At 48.2% G+C, this 18,553-nt stretch overlaps 2 pseudogenes; both read right to left on the reverse strand.

Annotated features, from left to right (window-relative positions):
* Positions 1 to 1,381: 1,381 nt before the first annotated feature.
* Positions 1,382 to 5,658, reverse strand: LOC136523531 (carotenoid 9,10(9',10')-cleavage dioxygenase 1-like; annotated as a pseudogene).
* A 1,505-nt stretch (positions 5,659 to 7,163) lies between these two features.
* LOC136522453 (uncharacterized) lies at positions 7,164 to 17,242 on the reverse strand (annotated as a pseudogene).
* Between the last annotated feature and the right edge of the window lie 1,311 nt (positions 17,243 to 18,553).

Genomic DNA, 18,553 nt, shown 5'->3' on the forward strand with positions numbered 1-18,553 from the left:
GACTTCAGAGCCTGCGACATTTCCTGTATGAGGGCCTGCTTCTTCAACCCAGGAGATGGTGGCACCTAAACCGACGGCATGAATTAGTGTTGTGGCATTCTTATCGTACATATACCATCTTATTATATTTTTTTATCTAAATGAATAGAACACCACATTGCAATACGCAAAGATTCAAGTTACTTATTCAAGCCTTCAAGGTATATATAACTATATATAAATATATATTGGAATATTGCTAAACTGTATAATGGTACGGCCTCGTTACTTGTTATTCTGTTGCTATAGATGTATATAGTATAGTATCTAGCAGTGTGTTGAATGCATTTGCATCCTGCACTCATTCATCTGATAACACGGAGTTTCAGAACTGAGGCTTAAAGCTCTTTTTGCCACTCAGCTCTGTCGCACTGCATGAATGCTAACTATACAGCCCACTCCTATACAAGTATATAGCTGACAAAGACAAGGATCAGAAACAGGTTTGCATCACTGCATGATACCTTGATGGCATTTGGCCGAGTGAAGGGGGGTGCATGATCTGGAGCCCCGTGGCTGTGGGTGCACCTGCACCTGCTGGTGGTCGGCTTCAGGCCAGCTCTGAACATGGCGGCGGCGGCGGCGGTGGCCTAGTAGCCGCAGGGATCGATAACAATGGCTAGTGATGTGCCCATGCCTTGGCGCTGTGGCCTTGGCTATAAAGGCGCGCCAGGAGCTAGCCGTGACAAACATGGCTTGTGGAGACGTGTGGGAATAAAACACATAAAATAGGCAGTAGGTGCTGGTGTTCCATCTCAGACTCAGCAACCATGCAGCTTGGGTTTTGTTTAACACATGCATGGATTGCGAGGGCATGGCCATTGCCCAATGGAACGCAGCCTCGAGGTGGCAGGTTTAAATTTGTCCCTGCTATGTTTTGTTCTTTAGGATGGTGACGATGAGTGATAGCAACGCCAGTGAGAAATATCGAGGATGGAATATACTCACTCCTGCTCTGCTAGGTGATCTCATTTGGCATCGAGTCGGCAGAACTGGAACGCGCGCACATGGATTGCTTTGTGTTTGGCAGCGACAAACAGTTTAGAGTATTAACTAATAGTGCTACATCAACCAAGGGGAATCATAGACGGATTCAGAGCATTATCTCTGAACTTATCGATCCATTCTTGAAGTTGCTACATGAACCTGGCTGTAATTAATTTAACCTAAGGATGAGCATGGGGTGATCAACGGATACCCTTGGGATCAATAGATCGATCCATGCCCTTCCTAATTTAGCACCTAATAAGTAGTCTATTGATCCTTCAACCATAAAATGAAATATTTTATTCAAACAGTGTAATGGCTTGTTACAATTCATACACCAGGCCTAAACATTGCATCATCTCTGATTACTTGTGTAGAAAAAGTTCCCATGGAAACCATATGGAACTCTCTGAGGCAAAGTAATTTTTGCTACTGGCTCCTCTGAAAATCTCTTTGCATCGATAATATGAACCTGCAGAAGACAAGAAATCTGATAAATTAATGAATGTATAGAAATGATGATGCAGTGTTGTATGATTTTTAAGTAGATAGTTTAACTACCTGAGAGACGTTTGTTCCCTCGTCATGGACATAAGTGACTATCCATCCATCATCTTCATCGATTCCGTTTTCCTTTGCAACAAACTGAACTCCAGAGCAGAATTGTTTCTCTTGCAAAGCGTGGTACTCTACTGAGATCAATTGTTTGTTTTCCTGGAGATTTTGCTGATACTTTAGTATGTACTAACAGATATATATCTGGTACTAATAACCACTAACCTTATCTGGCAGGTCGAAGTGTAGCTTTGCTATCATCTTGAACTTAAACAAGCCTGTATCATTATACAGAACTAATTACATACAGCATTAGAGATGATTCAAATAACTTAGAACAACATGAAAACATGCCACGAAGTGTATGCTAAGATTGGACAACAAGAATTTTACAATATTTCAGAACTCTATACAGTAAGAATGTTACCTGTTTTACTAGTGGCTAATGAGTCAGCAACTTGAGCATATCCATATTTGTTTTGAATACCTATAAATTTGTCATTAATGACAGGGAAATCCATTGCAACCTTCTCACAGGTAATATAACCTTCATGTACACTGCCGTTTTCCAAATTTAATCTCCACTCGTATGGGCGAGAAAAGAGAGTGCCATCTAGTGAAGGATCAAAATCTTCTGAATCCTTATCTGGTTGGAGAAATGCCCTTCCATACCATTTTGATTTGTCAACTCTATGGCGTCCACTAGGGATAATAGAACCAAGTAGTCGACATCCTCTGATAACAACCTATTAATAGGCTTTTTATCAAAGTAAGCAAAAGAGGAAAATATGAACAACTCCTGATACATGTTATTAGTATCATCCATATATAGAAGGAGGAATGTTTTCATATGGGCAGTTTGGATCATGATGCTTTTTGTGTATATTTTTCATGGTATGTTTAGATTTTGTAGGAATTACCTCATTTCCATCCTCAAAGCAGTTAAATAAATGGTAACTGCAGTGGTTCTCGACATCAAACCATATGATGGACTCAGCATCACCAAAACGAGGCATTACCCCGATACGTGATTTTCCATTCATATCATTTTCAATAAATCTGAAGATAAATATGTACATGTTATTATGGCAGAATTTGTAGTGTATATACCCTCCAAAAGGTTATTCCCACGGTAAAGATGATACATGCGGAGTTCACTCACGACTTTCGTAAGAATGTCCTGGATATGTCGAATCTGAGAGGATAGTCCATTATAATATTGTACCTATAATATGAAAGAATTGTTTAAGAAAAGGTGATGTTTAAAAGAAAGCTATAATGACTCCTAAACAAAAATAAAGCATATACCTTTTAGTTACTCCAATGTCATGAATGAGTTTCCCTTCCTCAAATTTGAGATCAGCCTTATGAACAAGCCTCTCACCATCAGCTAATTCATGTGAAAGGGGATCAATAGTTAAATGCAGTTGTAATAGAATTTGAAAGACATTTCTTTTCTTTCACAAATTTTGGTGGTGTATGCTATCAGTGAGCAACTAAGGTAATGCCAGAGAGAGAAGAAAACTTGATATTAATGTATCTATTTATTTATTTTTCACATTCATATTTGGAATGGTTTATCTTGATCAGTTAATTCAGCTACTAACCTAAATAATGTTACTTCTATCTTGATGTATATTATTTTAGCTGTTAGATGGCGGATTGATTAACATTTCCCAACAACTTACATGAAATTACTCCAAGCACATAGTGGGGCTTTTCAGTATTTGTCCCCATTATCACCAGTTCTCCACTCCCATGAATTTTCTGTACAAACAAGTCATAATGTGAGCATGTGTTGTTGAAGAGTTACAGTTATCTAATAAGAATCTTGAATAAGTTAGTTCCTATGCACATTCTAAATAGCATTTAAAATGCTCCATTCTTGTGTGCTTATTAAATTGTGAACCATAGTGAGAACTTGTGGGTTGAAAATCATTTGCCCGTGGATTGGTAAACCATAGTGTGAACTTGTGCTTATTAAATGAAGGTTAGAATTAATGAACTCAATTTTTTCTTTCTTTGCAAGGAGTTTGTAGGAGAAATAATTGACAGCTGCCATTTCATACCTTTGGATGACTAGTGAAAGGTTGGTTCCAAGCTCCATTGATGTTATAAAGTACTAGTGTGTTGAGATTATTGATGTCGATTTCGTAAGGCAGATGGTTCTCCGTGATAGCAAAAGCTCGTCCAGCGTGCTCAAATATGTTAGTATTTGCGCTATCCTTCACAGCCTTTCCAAATCTCAACTACGCCATGCATAAAACTTCTGTCAGCATTGCAGAAGAACCGATATAGCAATTACATCTACAAATAAAGAGTTCCATCATTCGCTTTCTGAGTTCTAAAAGATTAATGAAGCAGATTATCTTCTACTCATACTGTGTCATCCTTTCTTCATTAGATTATAATTTCCAAGAAAACAAAATGCACTGGAATATCTGACATAGAAATTAGTGTTTATCACAACTAAGTTTACCAATTAAAATTGAATTTACCCTTTACCGTCAAGTTCTGTAAGACTTACAATATTAAGAAGAAATGCAACTAGTGTTGCATAGGGCTGTCCATCAGCAGATGGCACAAAAGCCACTTGATTTTTTTTTCTCTCCAACTGAAAGGTGTCTGAGTTCACATACTTGTTCCTGTACGATATCTTCCATTCTCCTAGACTGCTCTTGTTAAAATACACAGCATGTAACATGCCATGACCTTCATAATACATGTATGATGTTGAACCAAATATGGAATCTGCGATTGTCTGTGTTGGGTTGAGAGGGTTCGGACCTGTTAATTAAAGTAGTACAATACATCAAGACATGGATATTCCCTTTGAGTTTCGACGCAGGTCCAAAAATTATACATCAGTTACTTGGATGATAGCTTCCTAAACATTTTACAGGTTTTGTGTTTTGAATGTGGAACCCATCGATGCAACTGTGAGGAGTAATTCATACTGTATTTTACATGGCTTAAGTGTATAGCTCACCATTTCTGATGTAGACACCCTCAGGAAAATCTCCAGGGACCTCCCCGTCAAGATTGTTGAGTAAAACTGCCTCGTCGATTTCGTTGACAGGTCGAAAATTCCCCTGTAGAGGACTTGGTCGATTTTATTTGTCTAATTGTAGTGAGTAATAATATGCATGAGTAGTAATGTCAAGAGCTGGGAAGATTTGCTCATATATAGACATTGCATATTGGGTATTAAAAGAAGCACCTTTGACACTGTCAGTAGATGGAGAAAGTACTGCATAAGTAAAACAGACTAACAAAAATATGCTGGAAAGAGCCAGTGCAGCCTATAGGCCAGTTATGAATTTCACACTTATTTTCTTTCTTTCTTTTTCCCAAATGCCACGAGACACGAGTAATGATAACATTTTTAAGTTGAAACTTAAAATAGCAAATAAAATCATGCATCTTTACATTCTTACCTCATTCAGAGAAGGCTGCTCAGAGAATCTGTAAGCCCTGTCTATGAATTGCTCAAGGAGATTTGAAGAGACTGACTTCAGAGTTTGCGACATTCCCTGTATGAGGAGGGCCTGCTTCTTCAATCCAGGAGATGGTGGCACCTAAACCGACGAGAAATTATTATGTTTTTTTTAATCTAAATTAATAGAACACCACCTTGCAATACGCAAAGATCCAAGTTACTGTTGTTCAAGGAATATATTGGAATATTGCTAAATTGTGCAGTAGGATGGTACGGCCCCTCGTTGTTACTTGTTATTCTGTTACGTACTATAGATGTATATACTAGTATCTCCAGTGTGTGGAATGCATCCTGCATGCACTCGTTCATCTGGTAACAGGGAGTTTCAGAACTGACAGGCTTGAAGCTCTTTTTTTTTGCCACGCAGCCATGTGCAGTGCAGGAATACTAGCTAGGAGTACAGCCTAAATATACATACATAGCTGACAAAGACAAGGTTAAACAACAGGTTTATTTGCATCATCATCACTGCATGATACCTTGATGGCATTTGGCGGAGTGAAGGGGAGTGCATGATCTGGAGCCCTGTGGCTGCACCTGCTGGCGGTGGCCGTTGGTTTCAGGACATCTCTGAACATGGCGTCGTCGTAGTCGTTCGTAGCTAGCTAGCCTCAGGGATAAGATAACAATTAACAAAGGCTCGTGAGATCGATCGATGCCCATGCCGCTTGGCGCCGTGGCCTTGGCTATATAGACGAGGCAGGAGCTAGCCGTGACAAACATGGCTTATGCCGTCTCACGTCCCGGCCGTGGAGAGGAATAACACGGCCTCATTGGTCGGCCTGGGTCGAACGAACGAACATAGTGGGCGTCACAAATGCAACTAGGGCATGGAAAAAAAACACATAAAATAGGGTGTTCCAACTCAGCAACCATGCAACTAGGGTTTGGTTTAACCACATGGGTCGCGAGGGCATGGCCACTGGAGTGCAGCCTCGAGGTGGCAGATTTGTCGCCGTTTATATTATTATGTTGTTTATTAGGGTTATGAGTGAGACCAGTGAGAAATCGAGCCCCGTTGTGGAAAGGCCGGCGCTAGCTGCCGCCGCGGCAGGACAACCGACTAGTGGCATCGTGTGATGTGGGGTCGCTGTTTGCCGCCCGCGCGACGACTCGATCAGTGAACTTGCCCTTTGATGCAGCTCCGGACGGCTCCGGCTCCCTAGGCGTGACGCTGTTCATGTACTGTGCGTATACTGTTTATCAGAGCCGGTTTTCTCTCTTTTTTTCCTCTCTCACATAGTCGTTTTTTTTTCTCCTCCGGCTCCGGCTACAGTGTAGAAGCCGGAGCACACGGGAGCCCGGCCAAACGGGGCCTAGACGGGTTTAGAGCCTGTGCAGTTCGCGTCATTTCTTCGGTCACTGAAACGTCCGTATGGCGCGAGCCCAGCCCGGCGCAGGGCCACCACTCGCGTCATGTGTTCGGTCACCGTCTCATCACTGGGTCTGACCGTTTTTGTTGATGCTGCGGACGTCTCCCAGCGTGTTTGTTTTTGAGCGTGGGGATTTTTCGCTGCTTCCCTCGAGGTGCGACTACGCTCACGCCGGCCTCCGCCGGGGGCCGGCGGTGCTGCGCTTGGCGTTGGCCCCGGGCTCGTGCGCGCGCACGTCAGGCGGGCCGCGGGTAGTATAGCCAGCCAGCGGCAAAGCTGCAAAGTCCGCGTGCAACGCGTGTGGCGCCGTGCCTGAAACCCTGAATGCACGGGCAGCTCAGGTAGCAGCCCGCGCACCCTTCGGCTCGCTGCGCTGCCTCCCACACCAGCACCGGCGCCAGCGCGTCGTGGTGGGCAGGGCTTAGCAGCCATGTTCCTCCGGAACGAAAACCTGGGGTATCATTTTATAACGTGGGAACGGGAGCATTCGCGTTTCCGGAACGTAGACGTTCACGGAAAGTGGAACATGGGAACCTAAACGTGGGCCATGTTCCCGTTCCCAGGCTGCTAAGGGGCAGAGCGCTGGGGGAGCTGCTGTGCATCATTGGCAGGAAGCATGAGTGCAACGTGCCAACCCAGAATGCTCTGCCAAGACACCCATGTCCTCCACAGGCACCCAAATCCATCGTGAGATACAGTAATGTGAGCACAACACATACAGACGGGAACTTCAAGAACCGAGTCGCCGTGCATTCATTGTACACACTACAGTACAGAGAGGGAAACAGCACCTGTGCCCACAAAACTCTACTCAGTTCGTCAAATTCCGAGCTCCCGCTACTGGGACTGTCAACCCAAGACGACGATAAGCACACCACGCGTGGGGTATCTTCGATCAGGTCCGGCCTTTTGAGACACACATCTCCATTTGACCATTTTCCTTTTTCGTTCATGTTGCTGTTCCATCACCTGGGCCGCTGGGCGCATAGCGCGCTAGCTGCTGCTGTGGGGCGTTAGGAACAAAGCGCCACGAGTCGAAGGCAATGTCGACCTCCTTTTTCTTGTGGAACTTGTACGTCTGCGGTAGATCGTAACGCAGCTGCAATTTTTCAGGAAAAAAGGAGAGGAAAGGGTAGATTAAAAACCACCAGCAAAACTCGGGGCTCTAGGGCAATGATCTGATGAACAAAAGTCAAGTTGCTTTCTTTGGGACCTCTATGCCTTGTTAGGAATATGGAACAAAGTACTGAAACACATTCCTGGTAACAAGGAAAAGCGACTGGTGTTTATATAATATATTTACCTCGCATAGAACCTCCGCACTGCGGCCGTTGCAGCCACGCAAGGCTGCCTTCTTGATATGCTGACAATTCAAAAAAAGAAAACAAATGTGAACAATCAAAGACAAAAAAAAAACTATGAAATACATGAGGAAAGAGAAATAAACGAAGATTTGGTATTGCCAGGATATCTCATGAGTTATATTTTTGTACTTGTTCCATGAAAAAAAAAAACTTACTTCTCTAGTGGAAGTCTTGTGTAGAGAATAGACAACTTGAGAAGAAGCAACCTGTCAATAGCAAATGGGCACCTTAAAACATCAATATCATCTTTCAAAGGAAACTGCCATTGCAAACAAGCACCAGTATCAACATGGATGCCTGCACTAAATTGCTTTCTATTCAGCCACAAGGCTGGGGAATGTTTTGGGATACTGAATGCATAAACATAAAGTTCAGTTAGGGAAAGAAGAATACTTTTAAAAGTGTTCTATTTGCTCTGTGCGATGCTGTTTCATCAACTTTATTAGCCTGACAATTGCTAATGTTACACAAGTATGAATCGCTACTTCACTAGCGACTGATGTTCAATTTGTACTGGAGATCAATCTGCAGCAAGTTCAGTGAGGACACTGAAACTATGACTGTAAAATGAGTTCCTAGACATGGACTACTTATTACAGTTACAGATAATATTGGGAAAAAGTTCTAGAAAGATGAGAGACTAGCATATATAGTTTTTACGGTAACCAAAAAAAAACACTAGAGGTTCAGCCTCACTAGTTAGAATATGTTAGCACTTGAGAACAATACCTTTCAAATTTAAGTTCTTTATGTCAGACCAAACTAAGTCGATATCCAGCTGCACAATCAAACATTTAATAAAAAGATACATGTCATTCACAAGTTTGAGAAAATAAAGTTAGGTACAAATAATTATTTAAGTTTTAGTTAAGAGTCACCAAATACTACTTTCAGCTCTGCTTCATGAACATGTGTTTTAACATAACCATGGTATTTTTATGCTTCATGCAAGAACATCAGAGAAGCCAATAAAAGCGAAATTATAATTGCTTAGGTGCACTCAATTAAACACAGAAGTTATATGACAAGATTTAGATGGCCCCATGCCTCCACCATAGGACAACTAATTTCTACAAGCACAAACATTAGTTTTGTCAACTATAAACAAACTGCATTCACTAATGCTGCTCAGGGTTGTATGGCATAGCTTGGGTGTACCCAATGATCCAGCTTTCAGATGATTTTAGCTTTATTAGTTGCAATAATCAACTACCACTGGCTTCAGATTATATGATATTGTTATCTGGAAGGAAGACTTCAATTTATGGAATAACTCAACCATGTGGCATCTGAGCTCAGCTTACAAAACTACATGCTGATTTTGAAGCAAGGCGGACAGGCAGCAAGCATGTAAATATGTGCAGTTTTCCAGGACAATGGAACTTTGAAATTGAAGGACATCTAATGTTACCTATCACCTTTTGATATCTTTTATTTAGTCAATGCAAATAGTTATCCAACATTGCTAGTATACTACTACAAAGAAAGAAGGCCGAGTAAATAACAACTAGACTGGTAGCTTTGCTTAAAAATCACACTAACAGGTGATTTAGCATTGTAGTTACTTAGAACATTTAACAAGCCATTGAAATAAAGATGCAGGTTAGCATTTTGCACCACGTATATGTGAGAATATTGTCTAAACAATTAAAATATTATACAGAGTTTGGAATTGATACAAGTCATAAACCATTAACAGGTGAAAACACAAGCAGGAAAATAAAGTGAATGGTTCTCCATTTTAGAATAAAAGAATGGTTGAAGTGGAACACTAAAGAAACAAAACATTGTCATACCTCCAGATCAGCAGCATTTTCTTGAGCAAGTTCCAGTGACTGTGGGTCAATATCAATACCAAGAACATGTCTGTGAATCACAACCATAGCAAATTCACATTAGAAATGAACAATAAGAAAAGTTAGAAAACTAGAAACCAAAAACAAGCCTGTACTGGAGATACCCATTAATTTATGGTTACATATATCAATGAGGTGTATTTAAAAGTATACTACAGTATCTAAAATCATTTTATGACATGGAATACTGTTCGTTGTTTTAGCTTCACCTGCAAGATGATGGATAAGTCTCATGTGTGGCTGGTCTTTGTGGGGCTATGATGCTCACATGGTCATGGTCCTTGTGGCTGTTTTTCTGTTTTTAGGACAGCATCTTAGACTAGAGGACAGCATCTTAGAGGACAGCATCTTAGACTAGAGGACAGCATATTAGCATCTTAGACTAGCATCTTAGACTAGCATCTTGGCATATGCTTGGCTGGCTAGCAGCCTATAAATATGTAACCCCAACCCCTCAGGTTGGTATGGCATTTGTGTGAGCTTGTGTGAGAAATAGACAAGAAAATTGCCCCAACTCCTAGTGTCATCCTCTCTCGATGAGAGTAAGAATTCTCCTACTACCAAGAGTGAGAATTCAGCGACTAACAACTGGTATCAGAGCCGTATTATCCTGTAGCCTAAGCATCTCTTGCTCATCTTCTCTCCCAGCCCCACAACAGCCCCAGCTGTTGGCAGCAGCAGCTCCTCCGGCCGCTCCTGTTCACTCCTCTCCTAGCTCGTCTGAAGCAGCCCTCTCCCCACGCAGCAGCCCCCGGTAGCGCGTCATGTCCGCAGGGCAGTCTCAGCGCTCGGTCGCCTCGAGCACGCGGCGTCGGCAGGAGGCCGAACTTGCCGCGGCAGAGGAACGCGAGCGAGCGGCGGCAGAGACCGCTGCGGCGGCGGCAAGGGCGTCGAGGCTGGCAGCGGCGGAGCTGGCAGCAGCCAGATCGGAGGCGGAGGCGGCGCGGCGGCGAATGCAGCGCGTGCGGCGGCAGCGGAGGTCGAGGCTCTGCGCGGCAGCATCGGCAGCTCTATTTCCGCTGACGACACCGCCGACGCGGACCCTCGAGCTGCTAGGGAGGGAGGCAGCGCGAGCGCGGGCGGCGCAGTGGGCAGCCGCGCACGTCCACGAGCGTGGCGGTAGCCCAGACAGGCGCGGACGCGCCGGTGGCGCTCCTGGAGGAGGCTGCGCACGGCGGTGGGCGCTCCTGGGGCAGCCGCCGCACGCCCACGAGCGCGGCGGCAGCCCAGACAGGCGCGGACGTGCCGGTGGCGCTCCTGGAGGAGGCGCGCACGGCGGCGGCGCTCCTGGAGGAGGCGCGCACGGCAACGGTGGCGGACGGGTCGATGGAGAGCGCGGCCTTCACAGGCAGCGTGGCTCTCTCTTCCCCGGATCGGTACCGACGGGTCGATGGAGAGCGCGGCCTTCACAGGCAGCGTGGCTCTCTCTCCCCGGATCGGTACCGTGGTTACCACGGGCTCCAGGCTGTTGTCAGGGACGTCGGTCCCGGCGGTGGGTGGCCTACCCTCACCAAGACCAACTACGTCGAGTGGGCTGCGGTGATGAGGGTAAAGCTCCAGGTGCGGCACATGTGGGAGGCAGTCCGGTATGGCGACGTCGACTACGACCTAGATCGACGGACGTTGGATGCTCTCATTGCTGCAGTCCCGCCCGAGATGCAGTTCTCGCTTACCAGCAAGCGGACTGCCAAGGAGGCTTGGGACGCCATCGCTGCGGCACGCATCGGCAGCGACCGCGTCCAGCAAGTCCACACTGCAGGCACTTCGCAAGGAGTGGGAGAACCTGGCCTTCAAGCCAGGTGAGGACGTTGATGACTTTGCTCTCCGTCTCAACACTCTGTTGCAGAAGATGGTGCAGTTCGGCGACGACACTTACGGCGAGGAGAGAGCTGTCGAAAAGCTCTTCCGCTGCGTCCCCGAGAAGTACAAGCAGATGGCTCGCTCGATCGAGTCTCTGCTGGATCTCTCCACGATGTCGATCGAGGAGGCGATAGGTCGCCTCAAGGTCGTCGACAGCGATGAGCCATAGTCCCTCTCGGGGCCCATCACCACTGGCGGGAAGCTCCTCCTCACTCGGGAGCAGTGGCTTGCCAGCCAAGGTGACCGGAGGAAGGGGGAGCCCTCTTCCGCGACAGGCGGCCGCAAGCGTGGCAAGCCACGCAAGGCGCGCAGAGACGCCCAGGCCGGGGCGCGAGGACGTGCCGAAGGTGATGCCCGCGGAGGCGCCCAGGGCGGCGCCGCCGGCAGGCACAAGCCGGCACGAGACGACGCCTGCCGCAACTGCGGCCAGCTTGGCCATTGGGCCAAGGACTGTCGACAGCCACGACGCGGCCAGGCCCACGTCGCACAGGCGGAGGAGGAGCCGGCTCTGTTCATGGCACATGCCAGCATCGAGCTACCTCCAGCGGCACCGGCCGTAGCGGCTCTCCTCCACCTTGACGAGCCAAAAGCACACGCCCTCCTCGGCGACAGCTCCGGCAACGACAAGACTGACGGGTGGTGCCTCGACACCGGCGCCACCCATCACATGACCGGTCGACGGGAGTTCTTCACCGAGCTTGACTCTAGCGTCCGAGGCTCCGTCAAGTTTGGGGATGCCTCCGGCGTGGAGATCAAGGGCGTCGGCTCCATCATCTTCACCGCCGTGTCTGGTGAGCACAGGCTGCTCACCGGAGTCTACTACATCCCCGCGTTGAGGAACTCCATCATCAGCTTGGGACAGCTGGATGAGAACGGTTCGCGCGTGGTGGTTGAGGACGGAGTCATGAGGATTTGGGATCGTCGTCGTCGCCTTCTTGCCAAGGTATCCAGAAGCGCAAATCGACTCTACGTCCTTAACGTGCAGGTGGCACAACCCCTCTGTCTCGCTGCTCGTCGGGACGACGAGGCGTGGCAGTGGCACGAGCGTTTCGGGCACCTTCACTTTGAGGCCCTGAAGCGGCTCAGTGCCACGGAGATGGTGCGAGGCCTGCCGTGCCTCGACCATGTGGAGCAGCTCTGCGACGTCTGCGTGTTGACGAAGCAGAGGCGACTCCCTTTTCCCCAGCGGGCGAGCTTTCGAGCCAAGGAGAGGCTCGAGCTCGTGCACGGGGACTTGTGTGGCCCGGTGACACCGGCCACACCGGGAGGACGACGCTACTTCCTGCTGCTCGTCGACGACCTCTCCCGCTACATGTGGGTGATGGTCCTCGGCAGCAAGGGAGAGGCTGCGGACACCATCAGACGCGCGCAGGCTGCTGCGGAGGCGGAGTGCGGCCGCAAGCTGCGCGTGCTGCGCACCGACAACGGCGGCGAATTCACGGCGGCTGAATTCGCGTCATACTGCGCTGACGAGGGCATTCAGCGCCACTACTCCGCGCCGTACAGCCCGCAGCAGAACGGCGTCGTCGAGCGGCGCAACCAGACGGTTGTGGGGATGGCTCGGGCCCTCCTCAAGCAGAGGGGGATGCCGGCTGTCTTCTGGGGAGAGGCGGTGGTGACGGCCGTCTACATCCTCAACCGCTCGTCTACCAAGGCGCTCGACGGCAGGACGCCGTACGAGGCTTGGCATGGGCGCAAGCCGGCGGTCTCCCACTTGCGGGTCTTCGGCTGCCTCGCGTTCGCCAAGGAGCTTGGCCACATCAGCAAGCTCGACGACAGGAGCACTCCGGGAGTGTTCATCGGCTACGCGGAGGGCTCGAAGGCCTACCGCATCCTCGACCCGAAGACACAGCGTGTGCGCACGGCGCGCGACGTTGTGTTCGACGAAGGGCGAGGATGGGCGTGGGACAAGGCAGTGGACGACGGCTCGGCTCCGACGTACGACGACTTCACTGTCGAGTACGTCCACTTCGAGGGAGCTGGGGGAGTAGGCAGTTCTTCTTCGGCGAGCGCGTCTACCCCAGTCTCCGAGCCTCCACCGACCCCGGCACCTGCTACTCCGACAGCACCACGCTCTCCAGCCAGGACCTCGGCTGCGATGAGCTCTTCGCCGGCTCCACCACAGCCGGCAACGCCACGCACTCCAGCACTGACAGGCACCACTCCGGGCACGTCTACTCCACCACCAGCTCGTGTCGAGCACGGCCCGGTTGAGCTCGCTACTCCGCTCTCTCACGACGAGGAGCGCGTCGACGCGTACCACGACGGCGAGCCGTTGCGGTACCGTACGGTGGAGAACCTTCTCGGCGACCAGCCGGTGCCGGGACCGGTGCCTCACGACCTGGAGGCGCAGTTGCACCTTGCGTGTGACGACGGTGAGCCTCGGTCGTTTGCAGAGGCCGAGAGACACGCGGCATGGCGCGCCGCGATGCAGTTGGAGATGGATGCGGTTGAGAAGAACCGCACCTGGGAGCTTGCTGACCTTCCTCGTGGTCACCGCGCGATCACCCTTAAGTGGGTGTACAAGTTGAAGAGGGATGAAGCCGGCGCCATCGTCAAGCACAAGGCTCGCTTGGTGGCACGAGGTTTCGTGCAGCAGGAGGGGGTCGACTTCGACGACGCCTTTGCTCCCGTGGCACGGATGGAGTCCGTGCGACTCCTCCTTGCGCTAGCTGCCCAGGAGGGCTGGCGTGTTCATCACATGGACGTCAAGTCGGCGTTCCTTAACGGCGACTTGAAGGAGGAGGTCTACGTGCACCAGTCCGCCGGGATTTGCGATCCCCGACAAGGAGGGCAAGGTGCTCCGCCTGCGCAAGGCCCTCTATGGCTTGCGGCAAGGCACCGAGGGCGTGGAATGCCAAGCTGGATTCCACGCTAAAGGGGATGGGTTTCGAGCAAAGCCCGCACGAGGCGGCCATCTACCGACGGGGCAATGGAGGTAATGCCCTGCTGGTGGGTGTCTACAGTCGACGACTTGGTGATCACCGGCACCAAGGACGCGGAGGTGGCGGCATTCAAGGAAGAGATGAAGGCCACCTTCCAGATGAGTGACCTGGGGCCTCTCTCCTTCTACCTGGGAATCGAGGTACACCAGGATGACTCTGGGATCACGCTTCGACAGACCGCCTACGCCAAGCGCGTCGTTGAGTTAGCTGGGCTCACCGACTGCAACCCAGCTCTCACTCCGATGGAGGAGAGGCTGAAGCTGAGCCGCGACAGCACGACGGAGGAGGTGGACGCTACGCAGTACCGGCGTCTTGTGGGGAGCCTTCGCTACCTCGCCCACACACGGTCGGACTTGGCATTCTCCGTCGGCTACGTTAGTCGGTTCATGCAGCGACCGACGACGGAGCACCAGCAGGCTGTGAAGAGGATCATCCGCTATGTTGCGGGGACTCTCGACCACGGCCTCTACTACCCGAGGTGCCCTGGGGCGGCACACTTCGTCGGGTACAACGACAGCGACCACGCCGGCGACATCGACACCAGCAAGAGCACGAGCGGGATCCTCTTCTTCCTCGGCAAGTGCCTCGTTAGCTGGCAGTCGGTCAAGCAGCAGGTGGTGGCCCTGTCCAGCTGCGAGGCCGAGTACATAGCGGCCTCCACCGCTTCGACTCAGGCGCTCTGGCTTGCTCGACTGCTTGGTGATCTCCTCGGCAGAGACACTAGAGCGGTGGAGCTCAGGGTGGACAGCAAGTCCGCTCTGGCCCTGGCAAAGAACCCCGTGTTCCACGAATGCAGCAAGCACATCCGGGTGAGGTACCACTTCATCCGAGGCTGTTTGGAGGAAGGGAGCATCAAGGCGAGCTACATCAACACCAAGGACCAGCTTGCGGACCTGCTCACCAAGCCCCTTGGGAGGATCAAGTTCCTTGAGCTCTGCTCCAGGACCGGGATGGTTCAACTCTCCCACAAGACGACGCACAAGACTTAGGGGGAGAATGATGGATAAGTCTCATGTGTGGCTGGTCTTTGTGGGGCTATGATGCTCACATGGTCATGGTCCTTGTGACTGTTTTTCTGTTTTTAGGACAGCATCTTAGACTAGAGGACAGCATCTTAGAGGATAACATCTTAGACTAGAGGACAGCATCTTAGCTAGGACAGCATATTAGCATCTTAGACTAGCATCTTAGACTAGCATCTTGGCATATGCTTGGCTGGCTAGCAGCCTATAAATATGTAACCCCAACCCCTCAGGTTGGTATGGCATTTGTGTGAGCTTGTGTGAGAAATAGACAAGAAAATTGCCCCAACTCCTAGTGTCATCCTCTCTCGATGAGAGTAAGAATTCTCCTACCAACACAAGACACGTGCACAATTACTAGCAAGCAAGAACTTAGGCACAATCTATCAGGACACAATTGCAGAGGCAATAACTTTTTGTCAGATCGATCAGCGTACAAAAGAACTGTGCAAAATTACAAACATAAGCACTAAACAGGAAGTTTATTTTAAAAAAAATACCGAAGTGGACATTACACTGCTAGAGGGATTGTCAGGGGAAGAAGACCACGATTGCCTAAAATTACCAAGTTAAACATACTCACTCAGCATCCAGTAGAGCACTCGCCACAGCCAGAGTGCCGCAGCCACAGCCAAAGTCAGCTACCACTTTGCCCAGTAATGTCATCGAAACTATTCTCCGCCTGATTGTTTATCAAATCAACATTAATATGATAAAGTTAAGTAAACATCAAATCATAAGTAGTAGAATTTCAGTATCTAATTGACACTTGCATCAGACCAAGACAACCATAGAGAAGGAATAGTCTACTCGAACTAGTTGTCCACTGAAGTTTTTTGCATACACTTTTAGGAGACTAACAAGCAAAACATTACCAAATGTTGAATCATAGGTTGAAACAGATCAAAACATAAAAATCGGAATAATCCCAAGCTTGGGCTTCAATGGAAGTCCCCCCAAAGCTCCATTGATGAACCTTGCCAGCCACGGTGAAAAGTATAAGTGCTATGTTTTGCCAAAACTAAAGATCAGAAGGGGCAAATACGCAAGGTCACAAGGGTGATTTTTTTTCTCTGTGACAGGGCTCTGAAGCAGCTACGATTCTTAGAACAAAGCCACCCAACTCCAGCCGTAAACCTACTGCTTAGCAGCTCAGTTGATTCAGAATCAAAGCTACACTTTGTGGCACCCAATTCCATAATCCCACTACCGTCACAAGAAAGCCCGGCGCCGCATCCCAAGACTATCCCGAGAAAAGAAAGATACATAGCATCCTGAAGCAAAGCGGGAAGGGATCGGAATCGGAGCAGGACGCAAGTGGCAGCACTAACCGTGTAGAGCATCCGCGACGCGATGTGAGGGCCCGTCGGGTACTGCTCCAGCTCCACCTACACCCAACAACGCCGTCGGTGGCAAAAGTCAGATACTCCTCTGCCTTTCCCCCTCCCTTTGTCGGGGTGGGGCCAAGCGAAATCGAGCAGAAGACGAGAAAGGAGAAAGAAAGGCCACCCAAGAGGTGGCGGCGGTGGCGGTGGCGGTGGCGCAGTACCTTGGGGTCGGGGAACTGGGTCAGGCCACCCAAGAGGCCCTCCAGCTGCTTCAGCTTCATCTCCTCCCCCTCGCGTTGCCGTCGCCGTCGCCGTTGCCTTTGTCCCCGTGCAGACGAAGCGCACGACGGACGCCGTGGAATGGAGGTGGAGCTGCTGCTGCTGACGGCGAGGCGAGACGGCGAAACACTGGCGCCTCTGACTCCGAGGGCGCGCAGTGTTTTTTAGGGCCAGAATTCTCGGATTGGGCCTTGACATCAATAGTAAATGGGCTGTACTGTTAGCGGACTGAAAAACCGATCCCAACAAAGCAAAAGGTCCTGTTGCTAAAAAAAACAGCAAAAGGTCCTGTTTCTCAAAAAAAAAAGCATGATTCCAAAAAAAACAAAGAAAAAGGTCCTTTTCCTAAAAAAAACCAAGCAAAAGATCCTTGGGTAATGATCTGATTTTTTTTCCACTTATAGGCCTCGTTCGGCTTATCCCATATTCGGCTTGTTCGGCTTGTTTTTTTCAGCCGAAACTAGTGTTTTTCTCTCGCAACAATTCAGCCAGAACAGTATTTTTCAGTCAGTTTCAGCCAAGATTCAAACCAGCGAACGAGGGCCTATAAACTCCAAAACTGGCATCTATAAAAATTATTTAAATTACCTCTCTACCTCTATTGGAAGTAGTTCCAAGGTGGTTGCATCATTTTTTTGTTTAATAAAGTCTTAATCTTATAAATGATAATAAGGTTTTTAAACCATGAAAAATGTCTCTAAGCTTTTAAATGTTCAGGGTAAAAAATTATCTAGAATCTTCCAAAAAATAGATTTAGCACTAAGAAAATAGAAAAAATATCTAGAAAAATATGTAACATTCCCAAAACATTGTAATTTATATATAATGAATTTTAAAACTTTCTAAAACAAAAATATGAGATGCAACCAGAAAGAATGCAACATAAAGCTAATGCTAAATTCATCTTATTTTTTGCTGTGAATAGTTTTGAAAAACATGTCTAGACATAAATTATAATGTTTTGGAATTCCCTGATTTTTTGGATATTTTCTCATTTTTCTAGAGCTAAATATATCTTTTGGAAACATTTAGAGATATTTTCATGACCCATAAATATTTTATTTGAGTTTTCTGTGTCTAAGTCCATCACTAAGGTTTTCTCATAATTTTTGAAAGCTTATGTATAGGTTTTTTTATGAGGTTTGAAAACCTTATCGGATATTTAGCATATTTTTAAAATAAAAAGGATGGAACTGCCTTGAAAACTATTTCTAACTTGGGGAGGGAGGTAAATTAAACTATATTGAGAATTGATGGGTAAGATGTTTGGTTTTGGAGTTTAAGAAGAAATGAGCTCTATCAATTAGGCACATCTGTATCATCCTTGTCTCCCTTCCTGAAGACTTTTTTGTTTGCCACCTCGACGCGTAGGTTCGTTGGTTGTTTAGTTTAGTCTAGCCACCAGCTCCTCACGTAATCACCATGTCCACGATGCCGTGACCAACC

Source organism: Miscanthus floridulus, chromosome 18 (genome assembly GCF_019320115.1).
Source record: "Miscanthus floridulus cultivar M001 chromosome 18, ASM1932011v1, whole genome shotgun sequence".
Classification (NCBI taxonomy): domain Eukaryota; kingdom Viridiplantae; phylum Streptophyta; class Magnoliopsida; order Poales; family Poaceae; genus Miscanthus; species Miscanthus floridulus.